This window comes from Triticum dicoccoides, chromosome 1B, assembly GCF_002162155.2.
Source record: "Triticum dicoccoides isolate Atlit2015 ecotype Zavitan chromosome 1B, WEW_v2.0, whole genome shotgun sequence".
In the NCBI taxonomy this organism is placed as follows: domain Eukaryota; kingdom Viridiplantae; phylum Streptophyta; class Magnoliopsida; order Poales; family Poaceae; genus Triticum; species Triticum dicoccoides.
The window spans coordinates 221,498,202-221,516,169 of NC_041381.1; positions in this window are offsets into that span (position 1 = coordinate 221,498,202).

The window sequence follows — 17,968 nt, forward strand, 5'->3', positions numbered from 1 at the left end:
CTCTGTACTATGGATTTTACAGGGTCCGTTGAGCCATCCCTCCAGTACGGTTCCGTGCCCTTTAGGGTTTTTTTGCTTTTTGGTTTTTGACCCAGGTGCTTGAGTATGACGCACCCTTTTATTTCAAACTAGGGTTATGTTCAGGGCCGGATTGTCCCAAAACCTGGTTTCAGTTTTCCAGGCACTCTCCATCGCACAGTATTTTTGTACTATGGTCGCCAGGTCGGCGAAGCGTGTAACTTCGCGATGACTTATGGCGTTCATGATTCCCTTGTCCGTGCAATTGTTGCAGAAAATTGAGATTGCGCTTTCCTCACGGCAGTCCTTTATTATGTCCATAACCAGGAGGAATCTGGCCCAGTAATGATGTACTGTTTCATCGGGCTCTCGCCGTATTTGAGAAAGATCGCTTATGTTTGGGTGGGCGGGCGGAATTAAATTCGGAATCCCGCCCAATCTGAGGCTCAAAGGCCAAGAAGTTTCCGGATTTGGAAGCTTGGATTGCTGGATGTTATCCAACAAATCTGGTCCGATGCCTGACTTTAGGTTCAGTACTTGATTGACGTTCGTCCCTCCGCGGGAATCCGACATGGAGGGATCGGGAATCCGGACATAACTGGTCTTTAACATAGAAGAAGAGTCGCCGCGTTGTTCCTCTACCACAGTAACGTGGTGGGTAGCCTGGGGAGAGTTAATTTCTCTCAGATCGGTATTAAGCCCAATCTGATCATAGTCTGTAGCGACTCCAAGGGCGGCGATGCGATCCAAGAGCTCATTTACGGAGGAGAGCTCCATCGGATCTAGCTGCACGGCGAATTCCGAGTTGACGTGAAGATCGCTTTTGATGACCTGAGAGGTCATTGTCGGAGCGGTGGCCGAACAGGCGGTCATAAGAAAACCACCAAGCCGGATAGTTTGGCCGGTGGCCAAAGATCCCTTGGCGACGGCGCCGTCTTTAAAGACGGGAAAAGGCATCCCTCCTGATTGCGACGGCATAGAGGAACTCTCAATGAAAGCACCAATGTCGGTGTCAAAACCGGCGGATCTCGGGTAGGGGGTCCCGAACTGTGCGTCTAGGCGGATGGTAACAGGAGACAAGGGACACGATGTTTTACCCATGTTCGGGCCCTCTTGATGGAGGTAAAACCCTACGTCCTGCTTGATTGATATTGATGATGTGGGTATTACAAGAGTAGATCTACCACGAGATCAAGGAGGCTAAACCCTAGAAGCTAGCCTATGGTATGATTGTTGTTCGTCCTATGGACTAAAACCATCCGGTTTATATAGACACCGGAGAGGGCTAGGGTTACACAGAGTCGGTTACAATGGTAGGAGATCCACATATCCGTATCGCCAAGCTTGCCTTCCACACCAAGGAAAGTCCCCTCCGGACACCGGACGAAGTCTTCAATCTTGTATCTTCATAGTCTTGGAGTCCGGCCGATGATGATAGTTTGGCTATCCGGACACCCCCTAGTCCGGGACTCCCTCACTAACCATAGCATGAAACATATGGATCCAAATCAGCCCCTTATGAAGCAACGCATAAACTAGGGTTTAAGCTTCTGTCACTCTAGCAACCCATCATCTACTTATTACATCCCAATGCCTTCCTCTAGGCCCAAATAATGGTCAAGTGTTATGTAGTCGACGTTCACATAACACCACTAGAGGCTAGACAACATACATATTATCAAAATGTCGAACGAATACCAAATTCACATGACTACTAATAGCAAGACTTCTCCCTTGTCCTCAGGAACAAACGTAATTACTCACAAAGCATATTCATGTTCATAATCAGAGGTGTAATAATGTGCATAAAGGATCTGAACATATGATCTTCCACCAAATAAATGAAGTAGCATCAACTACAAGGAGTAATCAACACTACTAGCAACCTACTAGCACCAATCCCGGACTTGGAGACAAGAATTGGATACAAGAGATGAACTAGGATTTGGAGATGAGATGGTGCTGGTGAAGATGTTGATGGCGATTGGCCTCTCCCGATGAGAGGAGCATTGGTGATGACGATGGTGATGATTTCCCCCTCCCGGAGGGAAGTGTCCCCGACAGAACAGCTCTACCGGAGCCCTAGATTGGTTCCGCCAAGGTTCCACCTCGTGGCGGTGGATTCTCGTCCCGAAAGTTGCCTTCTATTTTTTTCTCATCGAAAGACTTCATATAGGAGAAGATGGGCGTCGGAGAGCCACCAGGGGGCCCACGAGGTAGGGGGGCGCGCCCAGGGGGGAGGGCCTGCCCCCCACCCTCGTGAGCAGAGTGTGGGCCCCCTGGCCTTCATCTTTGGCGACGATTTTTCTTTATTTATTTTAAGGTATTTCGTGGATTTTCAGGACGTTTGGAGTTGCGCAGAATAGGCCTTCAATATTTGCTCCTTTTCCAGCCCAGAATTCCAGCTGTCGGCATTCTCTCTCTTCATGTAAACCTTGTAAAATCAGAGAGAATAGCCATAAGTATTGTGACATAACGTGAAATAACAACCCATAATGCAATAAATATTTTCATAAAAGCATGATGCAAAATGGACGTATCAATGGGTCCAGGCAATTAGACGGCTCGGGGGCTGGAGTTGTTTTAACTTCCCCTCGAGGTGACAAATTTTGTTATGTGCTCCGGCTTATGTTTCCTTGTACTAACAATGCAGCTGAGTACGAAGCTTTACTCCATGGTCTCCGGATAGCCAAAGAGATGAATTTGAGCCGGGTAAGGTGCTTGGGAGATTCAGATCTTGTGGCTCAACAGGTGTCAGGCAAGTGGGACTCCAAGGATCCCCTTATGGCGGCTTACCATCGTGAAGTAGATGCTGTGGCTGGGCACTTCAAAGGTTATCAAGTGGAGCACATTGATCGAAGGAAGAATGAGGCGGCTGATGCTTTAAGCCGGTTGGGATCTTAGCGTAAGCCGGTGCCGCCTAACACCTTTCTCGATGTTTTGCATAATCCTTCTGTCAAGGTACCTACAGAGGAAGAACTAGCAGTGCCAGACCCGGAGGCACAGCTGGTGGAAGCTCTTCACGTCATCCCAGATTGGACAGTGCCATATTTGGACTATATGACCCGGGGAGAGTTGCCTGAGGATGAGACCTTGGCGAGACAAATCATCAGGCGGTCCAAATCTATGACGATTGTTCGTGGCGAGTTACATCACCGCAGTGTCACTGGGGCGTTTCAATGTTGTGTGTTGCCTACGAAGGGTCATGAGATACTTCGTGAGATCCATGAAGGGGACTGTGGTCATCATGCTGGTTCAAAAACTCTTGTCGCCAAAGCTTTCTGTCATGGTTTCTATTGGCTGATGGCTCATGCTAATGCGGAGGATCTAGTCAGCAAATGTGACGGATGTCAAAAAAATTCACGACGAGCTCATGTGCCGGCTCAAGAGTTGAGGATGATTCTAATTACTTGGCCGTTTGCAGTCTGGGGGCTTGACATGGTTGGACCTTACAAAAGGTCTAAGGATAAAAAGACGCACCTCCTGGTGGCAGTGGATAAGTTTACAAAGTGGGTTGAGGCAGATTCGGTCAGTAAGTGTGATGCAGCCACGGTGGTTCAGTTCATGAAAAAGGTGATTTTTCGTTTTGGTTTTCCACACAACATCATAACTGATAATGACACTAATCTTTCCAAGGGTGCCATGGAAGAGTTCTGTCAACGAGAACATATCCGGCTTGATGTTTCGATTGTTGCTCATCCTCAATCCAATAGTTAAGCAGAAAGAGCTAATCAAGAGATCCTGAAGGGTATCAAACCCCGGCTCTTGGTCCCCTTGCAGCGAACTCCGGGTTGTTGGGTGGAGGAGTTACCCTCTGTACTATGGAGCATCGACACTACACCTAACAGATCTACAGGTTACACCCCTTTCTTCATGGTGTATGGAGCAGAAGCAGTCCTGCCAAGTGACATCCGGCATGATTCACCCCGTGTGGCGGCTTACATTGAGGCTGATAACAAAAAAGCTCGTCAGGATGCACTTGACTTGTTGGATGAGGAGCGAGACTTAGCAATAGCCCACTCAGCGATTTACCAGCAAGACCTGCGCCGCTATCACAGCCGCCGGGTTAGAAGCAGAACCTTTCAGGAAGGCGACTTAGTGCTCCGACTCCTCCAGGATCAGTCTGATATGCACAAGCTATCCCCTCCTTGGGAAGGACCCTTTGTGGTCAGCAAGAATCTGAACAATGGGTCATACTACCTCATCGATGTTCGAGAGCACAAAGACTCATGTAAGTCGGGGGAGGAGACCCGCCGGCCGTGGAATATTGCCCATCTCCGGCCTTACTATACTTGAGCCACCGGCCCTGAAGATGTATATATTTTGACAATGTATATATTATATAAAGCAATAAAGCAGGACCTCTGTCCTTGTTATCCTCAAAGGTGTATATGTCTTCTTTATCAGGTGGTGACAACAATCAACAGGGAGAGGATCATATCTGAATCCGGCTTTCCTTTTGGTCCGGCTTATGATCATATTTGAATCTAGCCATGATCACTTGGGGGCTTCTTGTTCAAACATAGGTCGTATTCGAACCAAAGAGAACATAGCTGTCGATACCCACTTGATCGGCATATTGCCAAACCCACTTGGGGGCTTCTTGATCATATTTGAATCATAGCTTAACCCCTTTGGGTCTGACGTGGATCGTATTCGAATCAGCGTCATTAAACAACTCTTATGGTCACCTAGGGGCTTCCTGTTCAAACATAGGTCATATTCGAACCAAAGAGAACATAGTTGTCGATACCCACTTGATCGGCATCGCCAAAGCCACTGGGGGCTATATGATCGTATCTGAATCTTAGCTTAACCCCTTTGGAACGGCTTACTGATCATATTCGAATCAGAAGCCTTTGAATATTGTTTATTATCCATTATATTTCATAAGCATAATTATTTGTCTATCTTGAGACCTTTTTTGAAAGCACTATGAGATGGTTATTTGTTCTTCCGGCTTAATATTGATCACCCCAGGTTGTTAAGTGCCAGGTGAACATTATATGTTCCAACTTTCAGGAGTTGAGTTTACCCGCATGGTGAAGGTCATATAAGCAGGCGAGATTACCAAAGGGATCGCAGGTATGCTATTGTGAGTATATTTAACAAATATAATCATAAACCGGCCTGTATATGATGTTTTGGGTCCGCCCACTGGGTTATCAATACCTTATGTGACCCCCGATGCAAGAAACCGCCAAGGGAATTTTGCTTGTTTTATATGCAGGATAAGGCAAGCAAATTTAACACAAGGAAATAAAACGATCAACAAAAGCTGGAAATATATAGCGATGGTGGCTTACGAAAGTATTAAGCGCCATAAACATGCGCGAAGGCATGACAAAAATTCAGAGGTTTTTCTACCCTATTACAAGACTCCCCGAGTCTGAATAAACGAAGCATTGTTTTTTGCAAAGTCATAAATGCCTGGCGGTTCACTCCTTTGGTGGGCTTGAAGATTCCGGGTTATCCTTCTCCGCCTCTCCGTCGGTTGCCTTGTCCTAGAAGGTTGACGAGGCCCAGTCAATGCCACTCAAGGCTTCAAACTCAGCTTCATCATCTATTAAACCGGCTGGGTCCACTTCAGGGGCAAAGGTATGCTTATGAGTTGGAGGGATCAGGCTGACTTGATCATAGGGAGGTGTTGGAATTCTCCGGTTCTCACTGTCATAGCCCGGCTGATACTTGGTAAGGTCAGCGTCGTTCCCAATGAGGGTAGCCACGTGGCATATGTCTTTGACACAGGCGGTGAAATCCGATCATCAAATACGGTCCCATCCTCTTTCAGGCTCGGGTATCCAAGAGCGAGGTCGGCCGGGTCTAGTTCTGGAATCCATGCTTTGCCCGGCTCAATGCGGCTATGGCCCCGGCTCTTGAGGACGCTCGCCTTAGATCTTGGACCCATTGAGGTAGTATAGCAAGACACTTCAGCACGTCTTGCAGGAGGTGGGGAGTGTTATTTGATAAAGCTAAAACGGCCAAAGCACGTTGTGACCCGGTGTACAGTTGCTCCACTAGAGTGTAAACTGCTTTCAGTTTGATCAACATGTTCTGCTTAAGGTTTGTGCTCCTGGGGCCTGCGTTCACAAGCATAAGGTCAGCTAGAGATACCGATTAAAATAGTCATCAAAGGAAGGATTACAATATTTTAGGTTATATACAGTAACTTACCGAAGATGGTTGAGACCATTTGAGATATCTAGCGCTTTAAGTCGGAGAGCTCGGTTGTTGCTTCTGCAAGTGATGCCTCTGCCGTCTCGGCCCGGGTCACCAGTGAAGCCTTTTCATCAACCCAGATTTTCTTCTCTGCCTCAAAATTCTTCTTCAACTTCTCTTGTTTAGAGACGCTGAATTCAAATTTGGAGTTGATCTTTTGAATTTCAAGTTCTTGAGCTGTCAGACGGCTCTTCAGGTCAGCAATCTCCGACTCAAATTGACTTATGGTGGCCTGCATTGATGCCGGGTTATAGTCAGAATCATGGTAAGATAACATTAAGTCCCAAGTACTTTGCAAGCAAAGATTCTTGACACTAGGGGGCTAATGAATGCTTAAGAATTTTAACTTATAATGTCGGTTCATGCAAATTAAGTCCCAAGCACTTTACAAGCAAAGATACTTGACACTTGGGGGCTAATGTGTATCGCGAGTTCAAGGTATCATGTTACAACCGGGTTAAATATCTTCTTTCTAAACCAGACAGAGCAGTGCTAAGCAGTTTTCTAAAGTCTACAACATATTTATTCATAAGCAATAGAGTTGGGGCTGATACAGTAAGTATGATTCAGAAAAGGGGCATAAGATATACCTCAGATTTTTGCTGTATTTGCTTCACCATGTCAATTTCCAGGTCACGGCTGCTATGTACTTGATTAAGATAGCCAGAGACTATATCTCCAATGCTTAAATGGGTATAATCAGCAATGTCTAGCTTGGCCTTTCGGCGTTCCAGAAGTTCCTCCTTAGCAGAGTAGTTGGCAAGGACAGTGGGCTGCCCTGGCTCAACAAACTGAGTCTTCAGAATCTCCACTTCCGGGTCAATTGTCTTGGCCGGGCTAGGAGCTTCCGGGTTATCAGAGCTGTTGAGAGTATCTTCAACTGGTGGATCAGAGGTTGGTGCTGGAATGTCGTAGGCTGGTTCAGGCGGCGGCTGATGGGTAGAACTGTCAGGAGCAGCTATGCCAAGCTCCGGTTCAGTCACGACCGGGTTTTGGGACGGCTTACTCTTCTTTGCCCTCTTACGGGGCTTCACTTGCATGTTTTGGACAAAGGCAGAAGGATGAATACAACAGCATGGCTAAGGTAAAGCATAAGATAAACAAAATTACATTACCCGGGAGCAGTTTTGAAAGCCGGCATGTTAGACTGCATAGAATCGCCGGAGGAAGGAGAAGTATCCTGATAATTGGAGTCAGATGAATTGAGAGGTTGACGAATTAAACCCGCCAAAGGTAAAACAGAATGTAAATCGGAAATAACCTCAGTCCGACGCTTCCTGGTTATATCAGGTAAGCCGGAGGAGAGTTCTATGTCCTTGCTAGTCCGGGTCTGCCTCCGGCTATCCAATTGCTGTTGCTTCAAAAGAAATTGAGGATCTTGGTAAGCCAAAGGATGTTAAAATCTTACTTTCCGGGTTACTCTTCGAATTTTCTGACGTGGCAGGGGCTCAGAGTCGGAGGAGATTATAGTTACCTCTTCCTTGGCGGCTCGGCTGTTCCGTGTGTCTTCCTGGGAAGGTTTAAAGTCAGTAAGGTAATGATAAAGATTCAAGGGAGTTAGAAGTTACCTCTTCTTCATCATCAGAGGTGTCGTCCAATTTGAATAAATCTGAAGCGCTTGGCTTCTTCTTCCTTGAAGTTCCCATTTTGGCGGTTTTTCTTTCGGTTCTCTTGGCCGCTCTGGCTTGTTTGGCAGCCTCATGGTCATACTTGACCTTCCAGAAGTTGTCATCGGCCTGTGAAAAAAGATAAAGGGTTATGAGTAAAAGCAAGGTGCAATATAGTAGAGAGTATTCATTGAGGTTGATGACTTACTGCGGGGGCCGGGTTCTTCTTGCAGAAAGGAAGTAAGCCAAAGGCATTACTAGTCACCGAGCCCTCTTTCAACAACGTTTGGGTCGTAGCCTCGACTAGATCATCTGGTAAGTCGTCGGGACTATGACGCAGTGGGTCATCCTTCTAGCCTGAGTAAGTGCACATTAAGCCGGGGTGGCGCCTTAATGGAAGCACTCGCCAAGTGACCCAGACTTGGACCAGGTCGATGCCATCTAAGCCGTTTCCCAAAAGAGCTTTGATTTTTCTAATGGTGGGAGCAAGTGGCAGATGTTCAACATCAGAAAGTTTATCCGCCAGCGGATGGTTGGACTCAAGGCGCAGAGCGCGGAAGCCGGGCAGAGGATTCTCGTCAGCCGGAGAAGTGTCCTGGCAATAGAACCACGTCTGATTCCAATCCTTCGGGTGACTCGGCAGTTCAGCATAAGGAAAAAGGCAGTCTCTCCGCCGCTGAATCGAAATGCCACCAAGTTCAAGACTGGGCCCGTTGGCACGTTCATTCTGCCGGTTTAAGTAGAATAGCTCTCTGAACAAAAGCAGATTGGGCTCTTCTCCCAGGTACACCTCACAGAAGACTGGGAAGTTGCAAATATTTGACATGGAATTGGGCCCGATGTCTTGAGGTTTAAGGTCAAAGAAATGCAAAACATCCCTGAAGAATTTTGAATCGGGTGGAGCAAATCCCCGGCTCATATGATCCGTAAAAACTATCACCTCTCCTTCTTTGGGCTGAGGTTTCTCCTCGGACGGGTCAGGAGCACGATAAGACATGACCTCCTTCTTGGGCTGATGGCCAGACTTCACAAATTCAGACAATTTACTTCTTGTGACTGTGGATGGGACCCAATTATAGGTCACAGGAGCCTTGGTTGCCTTAGGTGCCATGACGTAAATTGAAGCATATGACAAAATAAGAGGTTCCGGTTCAAATTTAACCCTGAGGAAAACATTTTAAAACTATTCAAGATGGAGGCTTAAGAAGGGGCCTAATGATATATGGGTAACTATGCAGCAATATTTAAGCCGCTACAGGTATCAAGAGTAGTTAATTTTTCTTAAGTCGCGAGAAGCAAGCAAGGTTCATAGATCAGTGTCATTTACTTAAACCGACCACATGGACAGTCGTCGTTAAACATATTCAATAGAGGCAGTTTTTTATTTAAGGGTGGAACAAACAGGTTTCACAAGTTGCGGCTATTATTTTGGATTGTTGTTCTGAAAAGAAAAATTTCTAGACCTAGGACTGGCACAGATGAAGCTCAAGGGCTCGAATGGGCCCTCTGTGCGACGGAAAGGGATCTACTTGCATTTGAAATGGGTGCAAAATAGCTACCGCATCAGTTTTATACCATCTTAAAGATCAAAAAACGGCGGTGGAGATGAAATCTATGAGGGGTTCTTAACGAACAACGAAGAACACCGAGGAACTTGAAGGTCCTAATGCGGCTCTCAGGAACAAGAAGGAGGAAGCTTACAGATGAAGAGTTGCTGTGGAGGTTCGTTGCGTTTCTCTGGTCAAATCAGGTTGATGCAGCGGCTTGAGTTGGCGAGGACAACGAGATCTGCGACGGCGGCGGCGGCGGAGCTCGAGCGGCAGAGAGACAGCGAGAGGAAGAAGACGAACGACTGAGGGAGAAAATGAAGAAGACCTAGGTCGAGCCTATTTATAGGGAAAGGCAGACCGGATCGGTGCAAGAAACGAGGAGATTAGATATTATTATCCAGCGACACCGACGCCTTGGGTTTCGGGACAATCAGTAAAGGTAAAGATCCGTTGAAGATATAGCAGGATAAAATAAGGATTTAATTGGAGATGACGTCACGGCGGGTTAACATGAATCCAGAAGATGATGTCGTGGCGGGTTAAACCCTTTTCGCACAGACAGAAGACCGAAGGCTTATTTCTTAAGGTATTTTAAGATTGACATGAACCGGTTCAAATCAATCTGGGGCCTAATGTTGGGTATATAACTATTTGTGTAAGCCGCCCAGGAGGGGTCGGGTTACGCAAATGAAGACTCATCAGAAGAAGCCCAAGACCAAGCATGAAGATGGCAGTTCATAAAGGGTCTAAGGCCCACAGGCGGCTTAAAGCCCATAGTGGTAAACCGCCATGATGATATGACTTGTAATATAAGGTAGACTTAACCAGTCACCGAGCTGGACACTGTCTATGAGCCGGTCGGGACTCTGTAGGCCACAGGGCGTCCACCGGTGTATATAAGGGGACGACCCGCTGGCGGCTTAGGGCAAGAAACAACTCATCGAGAACCGCTGGAATAGCGTATCTCGCTCCCTAGTCATCGAAACATCAAGCAATACCAACCCAACTAGATGTAGGCCTTACCTTCACCGTAAGGGGCCAAACTAGTATAACCTCTTGTGTCTCTTGTCCTGATTAACCCCTTCAAGCTTCCTAGTTTTGATGGCTCCACAACTAAGTCCTTTCACTAGGACATCTGACGTGACAATTCCACGATAGTGATTTGGTCAATTTGCTTGCCATTACTAGTCCTATCTTGATTCGGCGGCATTGTGGGATGAAGCGGCCCGGACCGACCTTACACGTACGCTTACGTGAGACTGGTTCCACCGACTGACATGCACTTGATGCCTAAATTGGCTAGCGGGTGTCTGTCTGTCCCACTTTAGTCAGATCGGATTCGATGAAGGGGGTCCTTATGAAGGGTAAATAGCAATTGGCATATCACTGCTGTGGCTTTTGCATAGGTAAGAAACATTCTTGCTAGAAACCCATAGCAGCCACGTAAAACATGCAACAACAATTAGAGGACGTATAACTTGTTTTTGTAGGGTATGCTATGTGATGTGATATGGCCAAAAGGATGTGATGAATGATATATGTGATGTATGAGATTGATCATGTTCTTGTAATAGGAATCACGACTTGCATGTCGATGAGTATGACAACCGGCAGGAGCCATAGGAGTTGTCTTAATTTATTGTATGACCTGCATGTCAATGAAAACGCCGTGTAATTACTTTACTTTATTGCTAATTGTTGGCCATAGTAGTAGAAGTAATAGTTGGTGAGACAACTTCCTAAAGACACGGTGATGGAGATCATGATGATGGAGATCATGGTGTCATGCCGGTGACAATGGTGATCATGCCGCACCTTGAAGATGGAGATCAAAGGCGCAAGATGATATTGGCGATATCATGTCACTTTATGATTTGCATGTGATGTTTTTCATGTTTACATCTTATTTGCTTAGAATGACGGTAGCATAAATAAGATGATCCCTCATTAAAATTTCAAGAAATGTGTTCCCCTTAACTGTGCACCATTGCAAAGGTTCATTGTTTCGAAGCACCACGTGATGATCGGGTGTGATAAATTTTAACATTCGCATACAACGGGTGTAAGCCAGATTTACACATGTGAAACACTTAGGTTGACTTGATGAGCCTAGCATGTACAAACATGGCCTCGGAACATGAGATACCAAAAGGTCGAACATGAGTCGTATAGTAGATGCGATCAACATGGAGATGTTCGCCGTTGATGACTAGTCCGTCTCACGTGATGATCGGACACGGCCTAGTCGATTCGGATCATGTATCACGTAGATGACTAGAGGGATGTCTGTCTGAGTGGAAGTTCATTAAATAATTTGATTAGATGAACTTAATTATCATTAACATAGTCTAAATTGTCTTTGTAAATTATGTTGTGGATTAATAGCTTGCGCTTTAGCTCCTTGTTTTAATACATTCCTAGAGAAAGACTAAGTTGAAAGATATTGTAAGCAATTGAGCGGACTAGGGCCGTAGTCTGAGGATTGTCCTCACTGCTACACAGAAGTCATCTATCCTTGATGCACCGCTTGGTGTGCCAACCCCTCTGGCGTCCTCTGTGGATGTTGTGAACATCTGGCAGACACGTTCTCATGACTACCTGATAGTTTAGTGCACCATGCTTTACGGCTTAGAGTTGGGGCTCCAAAAGCATTTTGAACGCCATGGAACATATGAGATGTTTCAAGAGCTGAAATTGGTATTTTAGGCTCATGCCCGTGTTGAGAGGTTTGAGACCTCTGACAAGATCTTTGCCTACAAGATGGAGGAGAATAGCTCAGCCAGTGAGCATGTGCTCAGAATGTCTAGGTATTTCAATCACTTGAATCAAGTGGGAGTTAATCTTCCAGATAAGAGAGTGATTGATAAAAGTTCTCCAGTCACTATCACCAAGCTGCTAGAGTTTCGTGATAAACTATAACATGCAAGGGAAGATGGTCCTGCAGCTATTCGTCGTGCTTAAGGCCATAAAGGTAGAAATCAAGAAGGAGCATCAAAGTGATGATGGTTAACAAGACCACTAGTTTCAAAGAAGGGCAAGGGCAAGAAGGGAAACTTCATGAATGGCAAGCCAGTTGCCGCTCCAGTGAAGAAACCCAAGAACCCAAACCCGAGACAAATTTCTTCTATTAGGGGAATGATCACTGGTAGTGGAACTGCCTCAAATACTTGGTAGATAAGAAGGCTGGCAAGTTAAACAAAAGTATATTTGATATACGTGTTATTGATATGTATCTTACTAGTACTCCTAGTAGCACATGGGTATTAGATATCGGTTCAGTTGCTAATATTGGTATCTCGAAACAAAAGCTATGGAATAAATAGAGACTAGCTAAGGGTGAGGTGACGATGTGCATTGGAAGTGTTTCCAAGGATGATATGATCACCATCGCATGCTCCCTCTACCTTCGGGATTAGTGTTGAACCCAGATAAATGTTGTTTGCATTGGTGTCTGCGTTCAACATGAACATGATTAGATCATGTTTATTGCAATACGGTTATTCATTTAAGTTAGAGAATAATGGTTACTCTGTTTACATGAATAATACCTTCTATGGTCATAACACCCAATGTGAATGGTTTATTGAATCTCGGTCGTAGTGATACACATGTTCATAACATTGATGCCAAAAGATGTAGAGTAGATAATGATAGTACCACTTTCTTGTGGCACTGCCGCTCAGGTCATATTGGTGCCAAGCGCATGAAGAACCTCCATGCTATTGGACTTTTGGAGTCACTTGATTTTGAATCACCTGACACATGCGAACCATTCCTCATAGGCAAGATGACTAAAACCTCGGTTTCTGGAACAATGGAACGGGCAAGTGACTTGTTAGAAATCACACATGCTGATGTGTGCGGTCTGATGAGTGTTGACGCACGCGGTGGATATCGTTATTTTCTCACCTTCACCAATGAATTGAGTATATATGGGTATATTTACTTAATGAAGCATAAGTCCAAAATGTTTGAAAAGTTCAAGCAATTTTAGAGTGAAGTTGAGAATCATCATAAAAAGAAGATCAAGTTCCTATGATCTGATCAAGGGGAGAATCTGAGTTATGAGTTTGGCAATCACTTAAGACAAGGTGGAATAGTTTCACAGTTGACGCCACCTAGAACACCATAGTGTAATGGTGTGTCTGAAAGTCGTAAATCGCACCCTGTTGGATATGGTACGATCTATGATATCTCTTACTGATCTACCGCTATCATTTTGGGGTTATGCATTAGAGACAATTACATTCACTTTAAATAGGGCACAATCTAAGTCCGTGGAGATGACTCCGTATGAACTATGGTTTGGCAAGAAACCTAAGTTGTTGTTTCTTAAGGTTTGGCGCTATGATGCTTATGACGATAGGCTTCGGCCAGAAAAGCTCAAACCCAAAGCGGAAAATTGTGTCTTCATAGAATACTCAAACAAGACGATTGGGTATACCTTATATCTCAGATCTGAGGGCAAAGTGTTTGTCGCTAGGAACAGGTCCTTTCTTGAGAAAAGTTTCTCTCGAAAGAATTGAGTGGGAGGAATATAGAACTTGATGAGGTTGTTGAACCTTCACTTCAACCAGAGAGTAGCGCATCACAGAAAGATGTTTCTGTGGCACCTACATCAGTTGAAGAGAAAGCTAATGATGATGATCATGAAGCTTCAGATCAAATTACTGTCGAACCTCGTAGGTTGACAAGGGTGTGTACAACTTCTGAGTGGTAACCCTGTCTTAAAGGTCATATTGTTGGACAATGATGAACCTATGAGCCATGGAGAAGCGATGGTGGGCCCGGATTCCAACAAATGGCTAGAAGCCATGAAATCCGAGATAGGATCCATGTATGAGAACAAAGTATGGACTTTGGTGGACTTGCCCGATGATCGGCAAGCCATTGAGAATAAATGGATCTTTAAGAAGAAGACAGACATTGATGGTAATGTCACCATTTATGAAGCTTGACTTGTCTCAAAGAAGTTTCTGACAAGTTCAAGGAGTTGACTGTGATGAGACTTTCTCAATCATAGCGATGCTTAAGTCTGTTAAAGTTATGTTAGCAGTTGCTACATTTTCATTTATGAAATCGGGCAGATGGATGTCAAAACAAAGTTTCCTTGACAGTTTCCGTGAGGAAAGGTTGTATGTGATAGAACCAGAAGGTTTTGTCGATCCTAAGGATGCTAAAAGGTATGCAAACTCCAGCGATCCTTCTATGGACTGGAGCAAGCATCTCGGAGTTGGAACATACGCTTTGATGAGGTGATTAAAGCATTCGGGTTTATACAAAGTTTGCAAGAAACTTGTATTTGCAAGAAAGTGAGTGGGAGCACTACAACATTTTGATAAGTATATGTGGATGACATATTGTTGATCGGAAATGATATAGAATTTCTAGAAAGCATAAAGGGTTGTTTGAATGGAGTTTTTCAAAGGAAGACCTGTGTAAAACTGCTTACATGTTGGGTAACAAGATCTATAGAGATAGATCAAGATGCCTGATAAGACTTCCACAGAGCACATGCCTTGACATGATCTTGAAGGAGTTCAATATGGATTAGTCAAAGAAGGAGTTCTTGCCTGAGTTGTAAGGTGTGAAGTTAAGAGTTGAAGCTCGACCACGGCAGAAGAAAGAGAAAGGACGAAAGTCGTCCCCTATGCCTTAGCCATAGGCTCTATACGATATGCCATGTTGTGTACCGCGATGTGCCTTGCCACATGTCTGGCAAGGGGGTATAAGAGTGATCCTTGAGTGGATCATTGGACAGCGGTCAAAATTGTCCTTAGGAATAAGGAAATGTTTCTCGATTACGGAGGTGATGAAGAGTTTGGCATAAAGGGTTACGTCAATGCAAGCTTGAACACCTATCCGGACGACTCTGAGTAGCAAACCGGATACGTATAGTGGAGCAACCATTTGGAATAGTTCCAAGTGGAGCATAGTAGCAACATCTACAATATGAAATAGAGATTTGCAAAGAACACATGGATCTGAATATTGTAGACCCATTTGTCTGTGTCAAAACCGGCGGATCTCGGGTAAGGAGTCCCAAACTGTGCGTCTAACGCTGATGGTAATAGGAGGCGGGGGACACAATGTTTACCTAGGTTCAGGCCCTCTCTATGTAGGTAATACCCTACTTCCTGCTTGATTGATCTTGATGATATGAGTATTACAAGAGTTGATCTACCATGAGATCGTAGAGGGCTAACCCTAGAAGCTAGCCTATGATTATGATTGTTGTTGTCCTATGGACTAAACCCTCTGGTTTATATAGTTGGTTACAAAGAAGGAAATCTACATATCTGAATTGCCAAGCTTGCCTTCCACGCAAAGGAGAGTCCCACCCGGACACGGGACGAAGTCTTCAATCTTGTATCTTCATAGTCCAACAGTCTGGCATAAGTACATAGTCCGGCTGTCCGAGGACCCCCTAATCCAGGACTCCCTCAGTAGCCCCTGAACCAGGCTTCAATGACGATGAGTCCAATGCGCAGATTATCTTCGGCATTGCAAGGCGGGTTCTTCTCCAAATCCCAGAGTACCTGTTGTAACAAGCAGTGTTCGGCTTCCCATTAATGTTGCACTTCTCGGCTTATGTACCTTAATAATGGCAGTATCCACGTGTCGAGCGAATGCGAGAAGTCGGGGCATTTTTACATTTTCCACCCTGATCATGTAAGTAAATCGTCTATTAAAGAGACGGGGATCCTCAGATCCAAATCACACCATCTTCCCCAAGTGAGGATTCATCAGAGCGCGGCCGAAAAAACCATCCCATCATGGCCGGCCACAGCAGCTCCTCCTCTCGCTCCCATAGCGCTAAGCCAGGTGATTGGGTGAAGTGCATCGTATCCCATGGCCAGTTGGTGGAGTTGCAGACCCAGGGGTTTCTCCCGCCTGCATATCTTGTCCCCGTCCGAGCCGGATTAGCCACTTACGATGGCGGGGAGCAAGCAGAGAGTTTCCCCAACCCATCCAGGGGGAGCAAGTATGCCTTGTCCCTTACTTGCTGAGGGGCCTCGGATTTCCAATCCATCCGTTCCTCTGCGGGTTCCTGCAGTATTACGGCCTCCAGCTGCATAACTTCACTCCTGCCTCCATACTGCACATCGCAGGTTATGTCGCCCTTTGTGAGCTATTTCTGGGCTGTGAAGCTCATTTCGAGCTATGGAAGCAGTTGTTCTTCCTCGTCCCTCGCAATCAGGAGGGATCAATATACCAAGTGGGCGGAGCCGAAATATGGTACATCGCCGGGACCGGATACCTGTCCGGCACTCCGAAGAAGACATCCGAAGATTGGCCTTCGGAGTGGTTTTATATAGAGGACGTCCCCCTTCCGGACCCTATCCGGATGGGTCTTCCTGAGTTTACCAATGCCCCATTGAAGAAACGCTGCAGCTGGCGTCCCTGGAGCCCCCAGGAGGAAGATAGCAGAGAGGTCCTTTATCTGATGGGCAGGGTAAAAACACTAGCCAAATCTGGATTGACAATAATCGAGGTTATGTCAATATGCATAATGCGAGGGGCGCAATCACTCCAGTATCGGGGGCGTCCCATGTGGCACTTCAATGGAGACAACGATGCCATCCGCTGCAGTCGGAAAGGTCTGAACTCCGCCACCGCCCTGGCGAAAATATTGTCCGATTTGTATAAAGGATAAGAAGAGGAGTTTATCCGCATTAAGCCACGAGATGGATTTTCCATGTACAACCCCCCTAGTTGGGTGGGCTGCTACCTTTTACTCAACTCTATTCATTCCCGTAGCTTTTCATCACAAATATTTACCTTGCTAGTTCATAGCAGGAACTGTGAAAAGTTGTGAGGGAGGTCCACAGCCCGCCTCCACAGCCAGAGGACCACAACCGGACCCTCAACCCCAGACTTGAAGAAGATCCAGACATATTTCTGGAGCTTGTCCACAGGATGTTTTACCAGGCAAGCTATGACGGCGCCTTGGTGGCCATCATTTCCGACTATCCTAGCCTACTCCCTGCATCATATGTAAGTAAAACCGGAGTCCTAACTTCTGAGAAGGATCCCTTCTTTACGCCTTACCCACCGCACACGTATTGCACTTTATAGGGAAGGCCATCGGGGCGCCGTGCCGAACCCGCGGCGACTCACCAACAAGGGGCGCCCAAGCCGGGTAGGCTTAAAAAGAAGGCGGTCAGGACCGAGATACCATCGCAGAGGTATGATTTAAAACCTGCTCTGTGATTATCGTCTTTGAAATATAACAATGTCCATTGTGCCCTGGCAGAAAGAGTACTCGCCGGACTGTGTCCGGAGATCCTGCCGGCCACGCCTACACCAGCCGGACTCCAGAACCGGCCTCAAGGGTGGAGGCTAACGTGGGGACAACGCCGGACGGTCCTCCTACAGAGGATGCAGATAGAATATCCGTTACGAATTCCGAAGTGGAGAGTGCTATGAATCACCGGCGTCGACGGGCCGTACTCCGCGACCCTAACTTCTCCGAAGAGGCGTTCAATGCCTTCAACTCGGGGGACGCGTACATCTGAGCTGCTAAAGATGGGCTTGCTAGAGCCATAGACCAGTATTTAAAGGATATACGGG